The sequence below is a fragment of the Cryptomeria japonica genome, unplaced genomic scaffold, assembly GCF_030272615.1.
Source record: "Cryptomeria japonica unplaced genomic scaffold, Sugi_1.0 HiC_scaffold_165, whole genome shotgun sequence".
Taxonomy (NCBI): Eukaryota; Viridiplantae; Streptophyta; class Pinopsida; order Cupressales; family Cupressaceae; genus Cryptomeria; species Cryptomeria japonica.
This window is the reverse complement of record NW_026728987.1, coordinates 73011-89203: the sequence shown is the minus strand read 5'-3', so window position 1 is coordinate 89203 and position 16193 is coordinate 73011. Positions and strand designations below refer to the sequence as shown.

General features: G+C 32.6%; 1 pseudogene; it reads left to right on the top strand.

The window, feature by feature from the left end:
• Positions 1-5613: 5613 nt before the first annotated feature.
• On the top strand, positions 5614-7063 carry LOC131867202 (xyloglucan endotransglucosylase protein 1-like; annotated as a pseudogene).
• The last annotated feature ends 9130 nt before the right edge of the window (positions 7064-16193 follow it).

The following is a 16193-nucleotide window of genomic DNA, read 5'->3' as shown; positions in this document are numbered from 1 at the left end:
CAATAGTTGTGCAGCTGACATGGCATCACCTAATCGGTTACTTTTTACAATATTAGTACATTTTTAACAACTATTGGTACATTTCCTAACAACTATTGGTACATTTGTTTCAAACAATAGGTTTTATTTGTTCAATTTTTGGAACAAAAGGTATCAACAACCCTTACAACAATTGGTACATGCTCAACTACTGGGTCCTTTCCCCTATCCTAACTTATACGGTCATGGTAACACATTTTTTGAACTATTTTTTAAAGTATTTATTTGGTTAGTTTAGCAAAGCTTAATTAATATATGTACATCTTTGATATACATAATCTTAAAGAATAGTTTTAAGCTCATAAGTTACATATAAAGATGTAAAAAAATTTGGTGAATATTAAATAAGTTAATTGGAGATTGATAAGTTAGGATGCAAAACTATTTGATTCTCTTCCCTACTATTACCCAAAGGTTGAGCTATTAATTTCAAAGAGAAAAACATATACTAGCTATTAATAGGTGTAATATGAAATTCTATATGTTACAATTGAAAAGAAGTTTTATGATGGTAAAATATTATGTATGTTGCACTTGAGGTATTTGCAATAATTTTTGTGATGGTGAAAGTCTTTTTAAAAAAGACAAAATAATATTTGCTTAACGAAGAAGTATTATTAAGTAGTAATTTGGAAGTCAATTAGTAATATATGGAAAACGTTTGTAAATCAATTATGTATGTAATTGTAGTGGTGAAATTTGCATATCATGATGGTAGTTCAAGTAAATTGGTGGTTTCGGGTGGTAGGTAAGCATGATAGATAGTTAAGAGTTAAAATGTCTTTCTTTTTGAAAATTTTGGTAATCTTTATACTTATATTATGAATGAAATATTTCAATTACCAATAGAAAAAATGCATGTTGATAAAATAAATAATTATAATAAAAAATTATTATTTTTTTTATAGTCAAATCCTTAATTGCATATAAAACTTGATACAAAATATATGTAGTCCATTAAATGCTTCAATTGATTATAGAATAGAAATAAATGAAATAAATTTTATTACAGAACAATAAAAAACTAATTAGAACTAAAATCATGTAACATAGCTAAAATTCTATCTCATATAACATTTATTAGAATTCAATTTTATCAATTATATAATTTTAAATTCGGTATCATGGTTCATCTCAACATGAATGTACCTTAAAGTCTATGTTGGAATTGAAATGCATGTTGATAAAATTTGAAATTTTTCATCATGAAGGGACAAGTGGCTTGGTGGTGGATAATTTTACCAGCCACATGAGTGAGTTCTAAGTTTGACGGTTAGGGCATTCAATATTCTCATTAATGCACATATATTTCCTTGTAGAAATACATATAATCATTATCATTGAAAAGGGTCCCAATAACTATTGTTTACATGACAATGTACATTCACTCCAAAATTGGGAGTAAATATACACCTTTAAATTGTTTAGTAATTTGAGCTCCTTGAGTGAATGTTAGTCCATTCAATGTTTAAGAGAGAAATGGACTTCATTAATCACCACATTCTGGTAGAGATGAAGTGTAAAATTGCTATTGACCAATTGACCACTGAAAAGCATGATGTTCAATTAAAGTGTAGATAGATGGGACACTTTGTGCAAAAAACCTCTCTAAATATTGTATTATGTTTATATTGTGATTGGCATGGTAACATAAAATGGCTAATTTAAAGAAATATACTCAAAAATGGTATCTTAATCTTTGGGTCATAACTTAAAAACAAAATTAAAATAATCCTTTCAATATTTTAAATAATATTAAATTTGAGAACAAAGTTAGTACAATACCAAAGAATATTAAAGTTGAGAAGGAAGTTAATATAACATTAAATTGTCAAATCATTGATCAATATTGTGTGCAATTCAATCTAACACATAAACAAAAGATTTAAATAACAAAATCTAAACTTTTTTTCACACCTAAATACAAACTCAAGAGTAAGATCGAGAACTTGCAAGAAAGGATGATAGCAAACAAGAAAACTCTGAAATAAAGATTTGGTGATGTGAAGGAAATTGGAGACAACAAAAACATTGAAAGAAAATTTTGGGTTTATGCAAATCTTTATAAAATTGAGCTATCATTAGGCCAAGCATAATTGCAAAAAAATCAAATAAAAGTGTCACACTTTTTTGGTATAGGACAATAGAGGAGGGTGGTGTGGTTGTCTCCTCATCTTTGTGATCCTCTCACATAAGAAAGGTCAGTGTCACCAAGGAATTTTTTCAAGCATGACATATAATTTCATCATTAAATCTTAATTGAAGCTGGGCTCACTACATAGGTTGAAAATATCCCTATGTTCTTGCATCAACGCTTCTTTTTTCACATACACAAAATCCTCTTAATAGATATTTTTTTGGCAAAAACAATAAAGAAAGGGAAAAGGTAAGGTACTCTTTTGTTGGTAAAACCAAAGACTATAACATAGCGAGGAGTGTTTTTTATCATGGATCCATCTTATCATCTCCAAGATAGCCTTCCCATCTTTGGTGTAGCCCAAGAAGCTATAAAGGAAGGTATGCAAACATATGATCAATTAAATAATTAAAATATGCATAACGAAATATGTGAATGATGTTTACACCTTGTGACATAAAAAGAGAAATGGTATGCTCTTATTGTATAGGAAAATAAGGTGGTTGGAAGCAAGAGAATGTATGTTCATTCTAAAGAGAAGATCTCCATTGGAATCAAAGATGGTGAATTTATTGTTATAATTAATAGAATTTGATAAAGATAAATAGATAATTCTGATAATTGAGCCAAATTGGAGATTCTAGCTTGTGAAATCAAAATGTAAAATCACATAATTTATTTTCTATAAGAATATAATCTTTTTTTTGTTTTCCGTAGAGGTATCCTCATGACTCATCCCAGAATTTCCCACCAAACCTTGCCTTGGGCTTACTTTTTGTCAAGTTGGGGTGTTAGTGGGGTGAGAGGAGACAAGACTAATCCCCTAGAGATGTGTGTAGTCGCCCAAAAATCACACACATAGGTTTAATCAGGCTAGCGAGAATCAACCTCAGGACCTATATGAGAAGAACCTAAAGCCCTTAGCCAACTACGTTGCCATGCGGGCTTCTATAATAATAAAATCTTAAATTGTTTCCTCAAAAAATAATAAGATTCTATTAATTCTTCTATCATGTTTTTTCAAGAAAATGAAAACATGTGTAATTTTACCAATTTGAGGACATGCACAATCCTTAAAAAATAGAATAATTTCCACAATAAAAGTCATATGTTATCTCCTTTTAATTCTTTCATTGTATTGTGATTGAATGACTGGATTATATGGTTATACTCTCTCTCTCTCTCTCTCTCTCTCTCTCTCTCTCTCTCTCTCTCTCTCTCTCTCTCTCTCTCTCTCTCTCTCTCTCTCTCTCTCTCTCTCTCTCTCATCACTTTTCACATATCTATCTGGAACTTATTGGAGGTGCGTTTTAGCCAATTCTTCAGCACTCTCAACTAGAATAAGAGATCTTCTCCAGTTGGGTGAGCTACCCAAATCAATTGAAACCATTATACCTCTCTTTTTCAAAGCTGATAAAATATTCAACCTAAGAAATTAGTGTGTATCTTGAAGATACAAGAAACACCTTTTGTGGAAACAGAGGTTCGCTAGTATATTTATAGCAAGTTAGGTGGGCAAAGTTGAAATTTAAACACATAACAATGAGGAATTCTAAAAAACATGTAGTTTAGACACCACAAATTAAATATTTAATTATCGCATGCTCTGTTTAAACAATGCTCAAAATTTCTTACTTACGACATTCTTGAAGATATCATTGGGATTTGTTGCATGCATGCAAATGCTTGAGCTTTAGGTAAGCAAATAATTGTTAGTGCTTGCAATATTCTTGTTAGGTCTTGTAGTTGGACACATTATCTAGGTTGGACATCCTACTGCGCTAGGGATCAATGGAGATCCCAACTCCCCGTCTCACAAGTCCTTTATTGGATCATAGGAATCATAATATTGGAATGCTAGCCCTTATAGTTGACAACTTAACATCGATTCAGCCAGACATTAAAGAAGGAAGTGCCCCCATTTCAGGGGAGCAGGCTCCTTCGACAACTATTCCAACATAAACAAAAGAGACTGCAGGTTCATCACAACAACCAAACCTGGAGGCCTCTCTATTCAAGGCGATCCAGCAACTAAAATCACCATACCCAAAATAGGCCATGCACACTTGGATCTGCCTCTGCGACCCTTTTTTATATAGTTGTTTCGTGGGGAAAATGACAAAATAGAGGAAGCAAACAAATGTTTAAATCGAATATTTCATTGATTTAGCAAACAAAACCCTACTTGCAAGAACAACAAAGAAATGAAACACAAAGAAACCCAACAACTGACAAATCTACAAGGTAGGGTTTCAAGCAAACATACGAATCTCCAAAAGTGCCCATGTTCCCCTATTGTATGGCTCTGCTCAAAGTTGGAAGAATCACTTTGTGAAAAAAAATGTTTTTGCCACTCTTGACCCGGACTTCTCTTTTTATCTCTTTCATTTGTTGTTTCTCTTCATGGAGATGGATAAAGGGGCTAGAATAGTTCACCCTAAATCTGATTTCCATTGACAAAAATCCACCATGCTAGAATCCTTTGAGTTCAAAAACACCACCAAACCAAAATAAAAAGAAACCCAATAACCTATAATCTCCGGGATAGGGTTTGAAGCAAGTATACCTCACAGTCTGCATAGATACATTCTCCAACAAACAACCGCACAGCCCTTGAACGTGGCAAAACGTCTAGGGTTTGAGTCGCTTATGATTCAACTACTTGTCGTCGAGAAGACACACCCAAGCAAGTAGGATGACAAATTTCAAGCAGTAACTGAAGAATTTGCACAATCACATAATTTCTTCCATTGAACCCTAAGATATTAACAAACGCCACCAATCGACATAAATGCCACTGTCAAACTACTGGAGTCATACAATTTCACTGCTAGATAATAAATGATGAAACACATAAAATCAAGTGACTACCCAAACAAAAACATGGCATTGTCTGAAAATGAAGAGTGGTCAGAAAGATGTCAGAAGTCCGATAATTACCAGAGCGCTGACACTTTGATGGACAAAAGCCCAAACAGAGAACCTATCAGCTAAATATAATATTCTATCAATTATTAAACCATTCTTCAAAAAAAAGAGAGACATTGGTATACAAAATCTACGGTTACAATTAAATACTATTCCAATAAGTATACCAGCGTCCTCCTCACATGTTTGAAGAATATTAAAAAAAACACGCGGTATGTGGCGTTTGACCGCTTTGTGGACAGGTGAGATGTCGACATCCAAGAAACTACATTTTAAGTAGCCTCGGAACTGCACCCACACTTATGGAATACAACTCCTCTTTCATAATCCGCACACCTACGCCAGCTGTTGCATAACGTACACAGCTATGCTACCTGTACTCAACACTACACTCTTCCAGCTGGATCTCCGAGTGCAACAAATCCCAAAACCTTTACTCGCTGTAAATACAAAGCGCGCACTAACTCATCCACTTTAACAACTCTAGGTGAAATTTCTTGCTACTTTCCATTTCTTACCTGACCCTGCCTATGTATATAAATTCCATCGATTTCCTTCTGCAATCCAACATTCACATCATCTTTACCTCTATCAATACTCATACGGTTTGCATTCTTGTCTTCAGTTGTCAATGGACCTCATTCTATGTGCTCTCCTCTTAAGCCTTGCACTTGCATTCTCCCACCTTGTATCTGCAAATTTTTACAATGACTTCGATATCACATGGGGAAATGATCAGGCTAAGATACTTGACAATAGCCAACGCTTGCAGCTTACTCTCGATCAGTCCTCAGGTATTTATCTCATATGTTTACTGCATATATATATATATGATTTTTAGGGTATGTTGAATGGATCCTTATCTCCTCTGCCTCTGCTGTATGAAAACAGGTTCAGGGTTCCAATCCAAGAATGAATATCTATTTGGCAAGATTGATATGCAAATCAAGCTGGTGCCTGGTAACTCCGCCGGTACTGTTACTGCATACTATGTAAGTTTGCCCCTTCGATTCACTCTGCACTCCTGAAATGAGTAGTGGGTAGTACTAGTAGTATTGTTGTGGGAAGTCGAGTATGGTCTAATAAAATGGTGATGATCTGCTGCAGCTCTCGTCACAAGGGGATAAACACGATGAAATAGACTTCGAGTTCCTGGGAAATCTGTCTGGAGATCCCTATATTATGCACACCAATGTTTTCTGACAAGGAAAAGGCGGTCGGGAGCAGCAATTCTACCTTTGGTTCGACCCAACAGCAGACTTCCACACTTACTCCCTGCTCTGGAATCCCCAACAAATTATGTAAGTAATTTTTATATAATCCCTGCAACTTCAAATCAACTATTGAATGTCCTCTCTGGCCTGGCCCTCTACTTTTAACATCATTTTTGTAGTTGATAATGTGTATTTCTGATATTGTGCAGGTTTTCTGTGGATGGAACTCCAGTGCGAGTGTTCAAGAACAGCGAAGATTTGGGCGTTGCATATCCGAAGAATCAAGCGATGAGATTATACTCAAGCCTGTGGAACGCAGACAATTGGGCAACCAGAGGCGGTGCAGTGAAGATCGACTGGAGCAAATCTCCATTTGTGGCATCTTATGGAAATTTCAAAGCAGAGACATGCTCCGCCTCCTCTGATTGCTCTGTGAATTCATGGTATGGTGCAGAGGCGTTGGAGTCGAGTGAGCAGCAGAAACTTGAATGGGTGCGCGAAAACTACATGATTTACAATTACTGTTCGGACAGTAAAAGGTTTCCACAGGGCTTACCTGCTGAATGCACTCGCTAGGCATTCGACTGAGTTCGAAGGATTGAGATACAACAAGTTTCACCAAATCCATTAATTCAATTCTTTTATTCATTCATTTTTTGTAGCGATTTTCAAGCCCAAGAGGCTATACTTGTAACTATTAGATCCCGGTCAATTGAATATGTATCTCAATATTCATTTTTTAGCATTTCCAAAGAGTTTAAAATTTCTTTCAACCGTGGACTTTTTTATGGCTATAGTTAGTAATGATCTTTTCTTTTAACTTTAATTTTAATTCATATCAAAAGAACAATCACCCTATGGTAACTAATAGGGCGATACTATTGTAATTTTTGAACGGTTCTTTTTTAAGTGTTCTTTTGGACAGTTTAGCAGAGTCTAAACTATTATATCTACATGAACACTATCCGATGATGCATTTATCATGCTTGTTGAGCATTAATTGCATTTGGCTTTTAAGAGTTTGTGGTCTATTGGTAATTAAACATGGTTTTTAGGGACTCAGTCATAATTAACATTATGATAAATCCTATCTCTACAAATTCTCTTTAAAACCCTACCTCGTTTGATCCTACCTTTCTAAGTGTTCTCATCAGTTATGTGTTTCATCAATTCATTTCCTCTTCGTGGCATGTGTTTGTTTGTCATTTGCATCCCATGGTTCATTTACCCGTCGTTCTCATCTTCCTTTTTCTTTTGAAAATTCTAGATATGTTTGAAATGGCATAGCCCAAGGTATGCTTATCTATCCATCAAAATTTTAAAATCCAAATAGTTTCCAAAGGGGTATAGTAAGAAAAAGAGATCCAAATAGTTTTCAAAGGGGTATAGTAAGAAAGAGAGTGAACCAAGTACTCATTATATTGCCACAACTTCTATAAAGTTATTTGTTTCATGCCTTGAATTTCTACAAAGTTTACCAAGTTGACTAGACCTATTAATCATGTTCTTTAATAGACTTTACTTAATTCTAACTTGATTAATCTTCTTCCTACTTTCCAATTAGATCTGTCTAGAGGGTTGTACTTGATATTATAATGATAATTCATCCATTAGTTATCTTAGAGTCAATGGAAATCATACACAAATTTATATGGTATTAAATAATATATGACTCAATTAACAATAATATGATTAATTTGAAAGTGTTAATGATGGGAAAACCTAAAGTTAACTACTTCCAATCAAAACATATTTGTATACAAATCCTTTTACTTTGTATAATCAATCTCACAATATGGATATATTCTTTAGTTGTTTGAGTGCCTCGCTGCTAATATGACACATATGCATATAAATAGAAACAAGAAAGATCTGATATAATGTTAATTTTTCAACATATCTAGTTACATAAATTCTTTTGTGGGTATGTCGCATGATAGAGATTTTCTCCTCCCTCTTCTTCGGTGATTTCCTTTTATGATAATGACATACCAAATAACAAATAATATGAATCATTGTACGTGTATGGTCAGATAGTATCTTTATTGACCCAATAAATTCGTATAACATTTTATGATAGATTTTTTACATGACCATCATTTTCATCAATATAGCTATATACATTATAGAATTTCATTTCAAATGACCAATGCCTATTATGGGTTACATCATCTTTCCTATACAAGTGGGTCTTAAAGTGACGAATATCTTATTCAAATTATCACTTTTTTTAGTAGATTATTTATGTCATGTGGTATACTATGGCTTGAATAGTTAAAATAAGTATCTTATATGGTACACTAATGTTTGAAATATGTTCATTGGGATAATATTGTCAAAGTAGAGAGAGAACCATATGTCCTTGCTTATGAAATATCATTTTATTTATTAAATATATGTCTATGAATAAGTCATTATACATACGTACACATACACATACACACGCACACGCACACACACATGAACACACATGCACACACCCATCCACACACACATACACATATAGAGACTTCTAACAAGCTTATTTATAAGTGCTCAAAAAAAAAAAAAAACATGATTTAAATACTATACATTTTGATGAGAATTGAAGAATCAATGATGAGTTATATGAAAGAAAGACGCGAGGCCTAAAATAAATTGCATTTGGAACCCTTCCTAAGAGAGAAAATTTTGATATTGATGAGCCTCTTGAGGACAATGGATGTCCTTATTTCTCACATACAATTACAAGAGAAGAAAAAAAACAAAAATTTAATTCTTACCCTTCACATGAAGACAAATAAGAATATTTCATTTCTCATTAATCACAAAAGAAAAGCAAGGAAGATTTCATCCTTATCTTCCACAGAAAGCAAATAAACTAATATTTAACAACCTGATTGCTTCATCTTCTAAATATTCTACTACATGTGTTCCAAAACAAAATTCCATTGATAATAAAAAACAAACTACATCCATGGAGTCACATCCAAAAACATTATGTAAAGAAAGATAAAGTACACATTGCACCTATTTCAACAATCTTTACTAAGAGAACACTTTCCTATCACAATGAAAGCCACTTCCTAGAGGGTGTTTACAAAGAACATAATCAAGATGAAGATAATTTGATTGATGATAATCACATATTTGAATCTTGGATTATCCATGCTCAACCCAAATACATTAACTTATTTTCATATGTTATATTGCATATCTCCCACTTGGAGAATATATCCTCTATAGCATTCAACATATTTCTATATTGATGATGGTATGTTTACACATTATATGATCTACATAATTCTCATGATTGCATCTACCAATTAGTATGCTTGGTTGTATATTTTCAATCACATGATCTTTTCTTGTGATGATTATGTTTTCCTTTATTCTTGTTACGGTTATATCTTATGACTATCACATGTTTTTGATAACCATGGTTTATCTTATGATTATATCTTATGACTGCCACATATTTATCCTAACCATGGTTATATCTTATTTTAACATGTCAATGATGATTACACTTTATCCATGCTTATCATGATGTCATCTCACACTTATCATGATGATCATCATATACTACCACTACCATGCTCACAACAAACTTTAATTTCTTTAGGTGACAGGCGTTGTGTAACAACATGGGAACTCTCGCATACCCACCACTATCATTGTACAGGACATCATCTGTGTTACTCTCCCTCTTTCTTTTCCTACCTGTTGTTTTCTTCTGAAAAACATATTGTAGGTACTCTGACTCATCATGTTGCTTTGTTGACACTATTTTCCACATCTGCTCTGCTCATTAAAAACACATTCGAGAAGAATATTGCTACAGGTTTCCTTGTTTGTCACGGTAATACACCCGTGGTTCAATTTCAAACCCTATTCCTCCTATTCAATATACACACAAAAATCCATCAGTCAATTTTTTTAGGAGAGGATACATGATAAAAATCAAAGAGGAAGTTGCAGACAAGAAATAAATTCACTTACTTTATAGAAGTGCAAACATAGTTGCAGTGGGGTATGGAGGAAGAGAAGAAGAGAAAGAGGGATGGGGTATGGAGGAGAGAGAGAGAGAGAGAGAGAGAGAGAGAGAGAGAGAGAGAGAGAGAGAGAGAGAGAGAGAGAGAGAGAGAGAGAGAGAGAGAGAGAGAGAGAGACCTTGTATGCGTTTGAGAGGGAGAGATGATACACTTACATGTGTATATATATGTTTAATATATTATATATATACATATATTATATGTATATAAACATATTATATATACAATGTCATATTATACACATATTATATGTATATACACATATTATACATACAATGTCATATTATACACATATTATACACAGAATATCATATTATAAAATAGCGTGTACATTCTGTTTATAGTAAAGGTAGCGCGTACACGCTGTTTATAGGGAAACAAGCACATACGCGCTGCTTACACTATAAGTACCCCCGTACGCGCTTTTTAAACCATAAGTACCCCGTACGTGCTTTTGACTGTTTAGGCTTGGAAATTGGCCTGGATGACAAAGCTATGGATTGGAAGTTTGATTTCCCTCCATTTCTCTCATTTTTGACGTGTTTTATTTTATCAACTTGGTTTATCGACTTTGTCATCATCAGGTTTACACTTCATAAAGTGGGTATTTCTAAAATTGCCACCATATTTTCACCCATCTTTTGAGCTTTCTAACCATATAATTTGTTTTCAATTTGAACAACAACAACATATTATTATTGAATTTCTTTTACTAGTGTCTCCATAGTTCTCACAGACATAGGTGCACCATTTTTTGAATAACTTTTGATATACTTATCCAAATTTAAAAAACTTTATACATTGTTGTAGCGCACTTTATTCTTTACAATTTAAAAAAAAAAATTGTATTTTCGATTTGTTTAGTGCAACTTATGCTTTGTGCACAAACAGGTACCTAATTTTCAGGATGTGCTCGATTGGAAAAATCATTAAAAAAAAAAAATACTCAACAAAAAATTACAAAAAAACACACATCTTCTAGTGCCCACTCTTAACTATCTTTATGCCAAAGGATTTGTCAAAATACTAAATCTAACTATGAATTTTTTGATGCGCACGTCAGACACTATGTTATGTTTTTCAGAAAAAATCAGGGTCAGTTTTTCGTGTGAGAAGGATTTGACCCCCTTAATCTTATCCAATTTTGAAAACGTTTAGTAGTTTGGAAACTAGATTTAGAGTAATACAATATTTGTTCTTTGATTATCTTCATATCTTGAGTGGATGACTTTCAAATTTTGCCTCCAAGTTCAGGTTCACCTGATTTCAGAAAAAAAAAAAAAAAAAAAAAAGTGTCCACTTATACCCCCCTTTTTGACCACCATCTTTGTGAACTTACCCTAGAGGCAAAGAGATGGGTGAAGAATTGGCATACGGTTTTGAGGTGGAGTACAAGCAGTTGTTGTTCTGATGGCTACAATGTTTGTGATATTGTGAACAACTCTTTCAATGTTTGTATTTGGATTTGACTATTGTTGTGAGCAATTCCTTCAACATTTAAATGTTTCAATGTTTCTATATGATACCATAACTTAAAGTCTTACATAGACTATACTTTAGCAAAAAGTCATTTAATCTACAGCTATGAACAATTCCATCAACATTTGTATTTGTAAACCAAAAATCAGAAGCTGAAAGTAAATAGAGAAAATATATACTAAATCCATAATGATGAAAACTAAAAGTCTTAAATAGACTAGGATTAATGGAAAAGTTGTTTAATCTAATAATTTAGTATAATATTGAAAATTGTTAACTGAATTGATTCCTTGCAGCCATTGTGCATTGTCATTCAGTTTTTATATAGTTTTTTAGAAGTACGTTCCTCTAGCATTAGTACAAACAAGGGAAAGAAAAGTGAAATTATATGTTCCCCAATATGCAGTACTTCAATATGGTAACGGTTATAGAAGTGAATCCAATAATTAACCGGAAGAGCTTGGCAAAGTTTGAAAACAATATCAGACAACAGTTTTGAATCTTTTTTCCGATTGGTCAATAACTGAGACGGAATGATGGAAATGAGGAGTGGACCGGGGAGAAGCAAAGGAATTTAGACAAGAAGGAAAATCTCAATGAACCTATCTTGTTACAATATAAATCAAATCCTCTATAACTGCTTTGGTTTTTAACGGATATTTATTGTGTGTTGTATGTTCTTTTGCCTTATTCTTTTGAAACTTTTTAGTCTGTTGCATTTGTTTTTAATCTTAAGTTAGTTTGACAAGTTGCATGACATAAAGGAGTGTATGCATCACAAGTCAGGCATTGAGGATGACCTTGAATGGTAAGTGTAATGGGCACGGGGAGGACTGAGGTGGCCAATAGACGCACAATGTGATTTCCTTTCCAAAATTTTAATTTGGTGATTAAATTGAAATTTAAATTGAAAGAGTTGGTTTTGAATTTCAAAATTTGAAACAGAGTGTAGATTGAATGCTCTGATTACTTGAAATTTCTTATTCTCTCAACAACATATTTCAAACTTCATCTACCAATGTATTGAACTACGAACTTTTATACTATTATTGCCCACTTTCTAATAGCATAGAAACATTTTTTAAAGCAAATAGCTTTTAGTGTATGGCAATTATAGTTGCATTCGTTTGTTGTAAGTCCAAAACACATTGCAACCATATTTTCATATTAATATCTTGATCTATTACCAAAGATGATAAGGGAAAACATGTGATACAAGTGAAGCAAGCCATGAATACAACTTTTATTTTCCCCATCTGAGTGCCAACACCGAGGCAATCAGAATACAAAGCTTTCACTACCCTAATCTATGCATAAATTTACCATACCTCTCCTATTTGTTGTATGCATTGACTTATTATGCTTCTATTTGCTTTATGCTCCTATTTTCTTTGTGGTTATTTTATTATGTTGTGATCCACTTCCTAGATTTGTGTCTAGACTCTATGGATCTTTGGTAGTCTTGACAGAAGCCTGAACCACAAAACACCAAACCAAAGTTTTAGAATAATAGTCCTTAGCTATATCATCAAAATCATTTGGTAATGCTAATTTCATCAAACAACATAATAAAAGATTATCTAAAGAAAAAATAATGATATAGAAGTTCCACAATTGTATCACACACTTAAATTGCAGGTATGTTGTGGTCAATTTCTCAATTATTTATGAGAGATGGACTATAATGAAGATAATGATCCATAGATTTATTTTTTATTTTTAATTAATAATTATTAAGATTTCAAATCTCAACTCGCCCCTTAAGGATACCACTGGCGCAACAACAAAAATAAAGATTTCAAATCTAAAAGCTTACTTTTTTCAAGAAAAAATATTTATTAGTATATATATTTCATCAAAAAAAAAGAAAATATCCATCCAATCTACTTTATCATGTTGTGAACCACTTCTGGTATTGGTGCGTGGATTCTTTGGCTTTTTGGTAGCCTTAACAACATCATGAACTTCAAAACACCAGACTAACATTTTAGAATAACAATAGTTGTATCATCAAAACCATTTGACTATGTTGAATTCATCAAACATAATACAAGACTATGTATAATTAAAACTTGTCAATTGTATCACTCACATAAACTATAGGTATGTTGTGTTCAAATTGTCAATTGTTACTGAAAGGTTGATTGTAATGATGATAATGACGAATTTATTTTTTTTAAATTAATATTTTAAATCTAATTTTTTGTATAAACAAGTTGAGACTCTTTCAAAAACCACTCTTTTACCTCAATTTAAAAAAAAACCATTAGCAAAAGTCTGATACTACACTACAAAACACATAGCAAGAGAAAAATAGTGCATGACTTATTATGCCGGGGCACCAATACTTATATTTGAATAAACTTGTATGGCTCCTCTCATGATAGCAACATATCTCTCTCCTCTCATAATAGCTTTCTCCACCTAGTTCACATATTCTAAGAGATGACAGAGAAAATCAAATTATTGGTCTTAGAAAACCAAACAAACAACATTACAAAATAAGATAAATTATAGCAAAGGATGAAATGAAGTGGTTGTATCCAAGTTGATTTTCATGTGTTTGACAAATACGTTGTAGCCAACATAGTGTTGTACGCATAGAAATTTGTTTGTACTAATTACGAACTGCTAAACATTTCACCAAAATAAGGATTCTGACTATCTCAATACATCTTCACTTTATTTACTATTAATATAATTAAAATTAATAATATATTAGTAATAAACATTTCAGATTTAGATGATTTCGACTCACGACAGAATGAGAGTATGTTTTCAGTATATGGAATGAAGGGTTTATTGGAGAAAAGCATTTTAGTGTAAGGTTGAAAGAGATTTGGAGGCATGGTTTTTCAGATTTGAAGTTCTATGAAAGAATGGTTAAGAAGAATATTTTTTTTATAAATTTAGTGTGAAGGACTGCTTCTAGGGTTCAAAGTTCTCCAGATATCTATTGTCATGTATTTTTTTTTGTCGAGTGCTTGGTCTTGTACTATTTAATATTTTTTTTGGTGGTACCTACTGCTTTTCAATATTTGTGTTGTTGATTCTTGTAACAATTTCACCATTATTTGTTAGACTAAATTTAATTGATCTTATCTTTGCAAAAAATGTTTGTTAAATCCTTTCAAAACTCTATCAATGTTTAATAATATTAAATATAGTTAAATAATAATAAAAATAAAAGATAGGATATTAGAGCTGTCTAGAAATGACTCCTCGCAATAGATCTCACATTACAGATTGTTAAAACATGAAACAAAAACTTTAGTCTTGTTTCTGAAACAAATTCTTAGTATAGATTTATTTTTAGTCAATAAAGACAGAAATGGAATATCTAGGAAATCTTATTGATTTTATGGAAAATCTATATTATAATATGTGAAAGAATCCCCATTCTTCAGAAGCCTTGGCCATTTTTCCGATCTCTTCTTCTCTATGGTGTTCTTGTGCAATCTCACACATATCAATGACAATATTATTTTTCTGAGTCAAATAGATCAAATGCAAATTCAATGATTGCTCGTCTCTCTTCATCACTTTTCACATATCTATCTGGAACTTATTGAAGGTACGTTTTAGCCAATTCTTCAGCACTCTCAACTAGAATAAGAGATCTTCTCCAGTTGGGTGACTTGTTGAAATCAATTGAAACCATTATACCTCTCTTTTTCAAAGCTGATAAAATATTCAACCTAAGAAATTAGTGTGTATCTTGAAGATACAAGAAACACCTTTTGTAGAAACAAAGATTTGCTAGTATATTGATAGCAAGTTAGGTGGGCAAAGTTGAAATTTAAACACATACCATATAGTTTAGACACCACAAATTAAATATTTAATTATCGCATGCTCTGTTTAAACAATGCTCAAAATTTCTTACTTACGACATTCTTGAAGATATCATTGGGATTTGTTACATGCATGCAAATGCTTAAGCTTTAGGTAAGCAAATAATTGTTAGTGCTTGCAATATTCTTGTTAGGTCTTGTAGTTGGACACATTATCTAGGTTGGACATCCTACCGCGCCAGGGATCAATGGGGATCCCAACTCCCCATCTCACAAGTCCTTTATTGGCTCATAGGAATCACAATATTGGAATGCTAGACCTTATAGCTGACAACTTATCACCGATTTAGATAGACATTAAATATTTAGTTTAGACACCACAAATTAAATATTTAATTATCGCATGCTCTGTTTAAACAATGCTCAAAATTTCTTACTTACGACATTCTTGAAGATATCATTGGGATTTGTTACATGCATGCAAATGCTTAAGCTTTAGGTAAGCAAATAATTGTTAGTGCTTGCAATATTCTTGTTAGGTCTTGTAGTTGGACACATTATCTGGGTT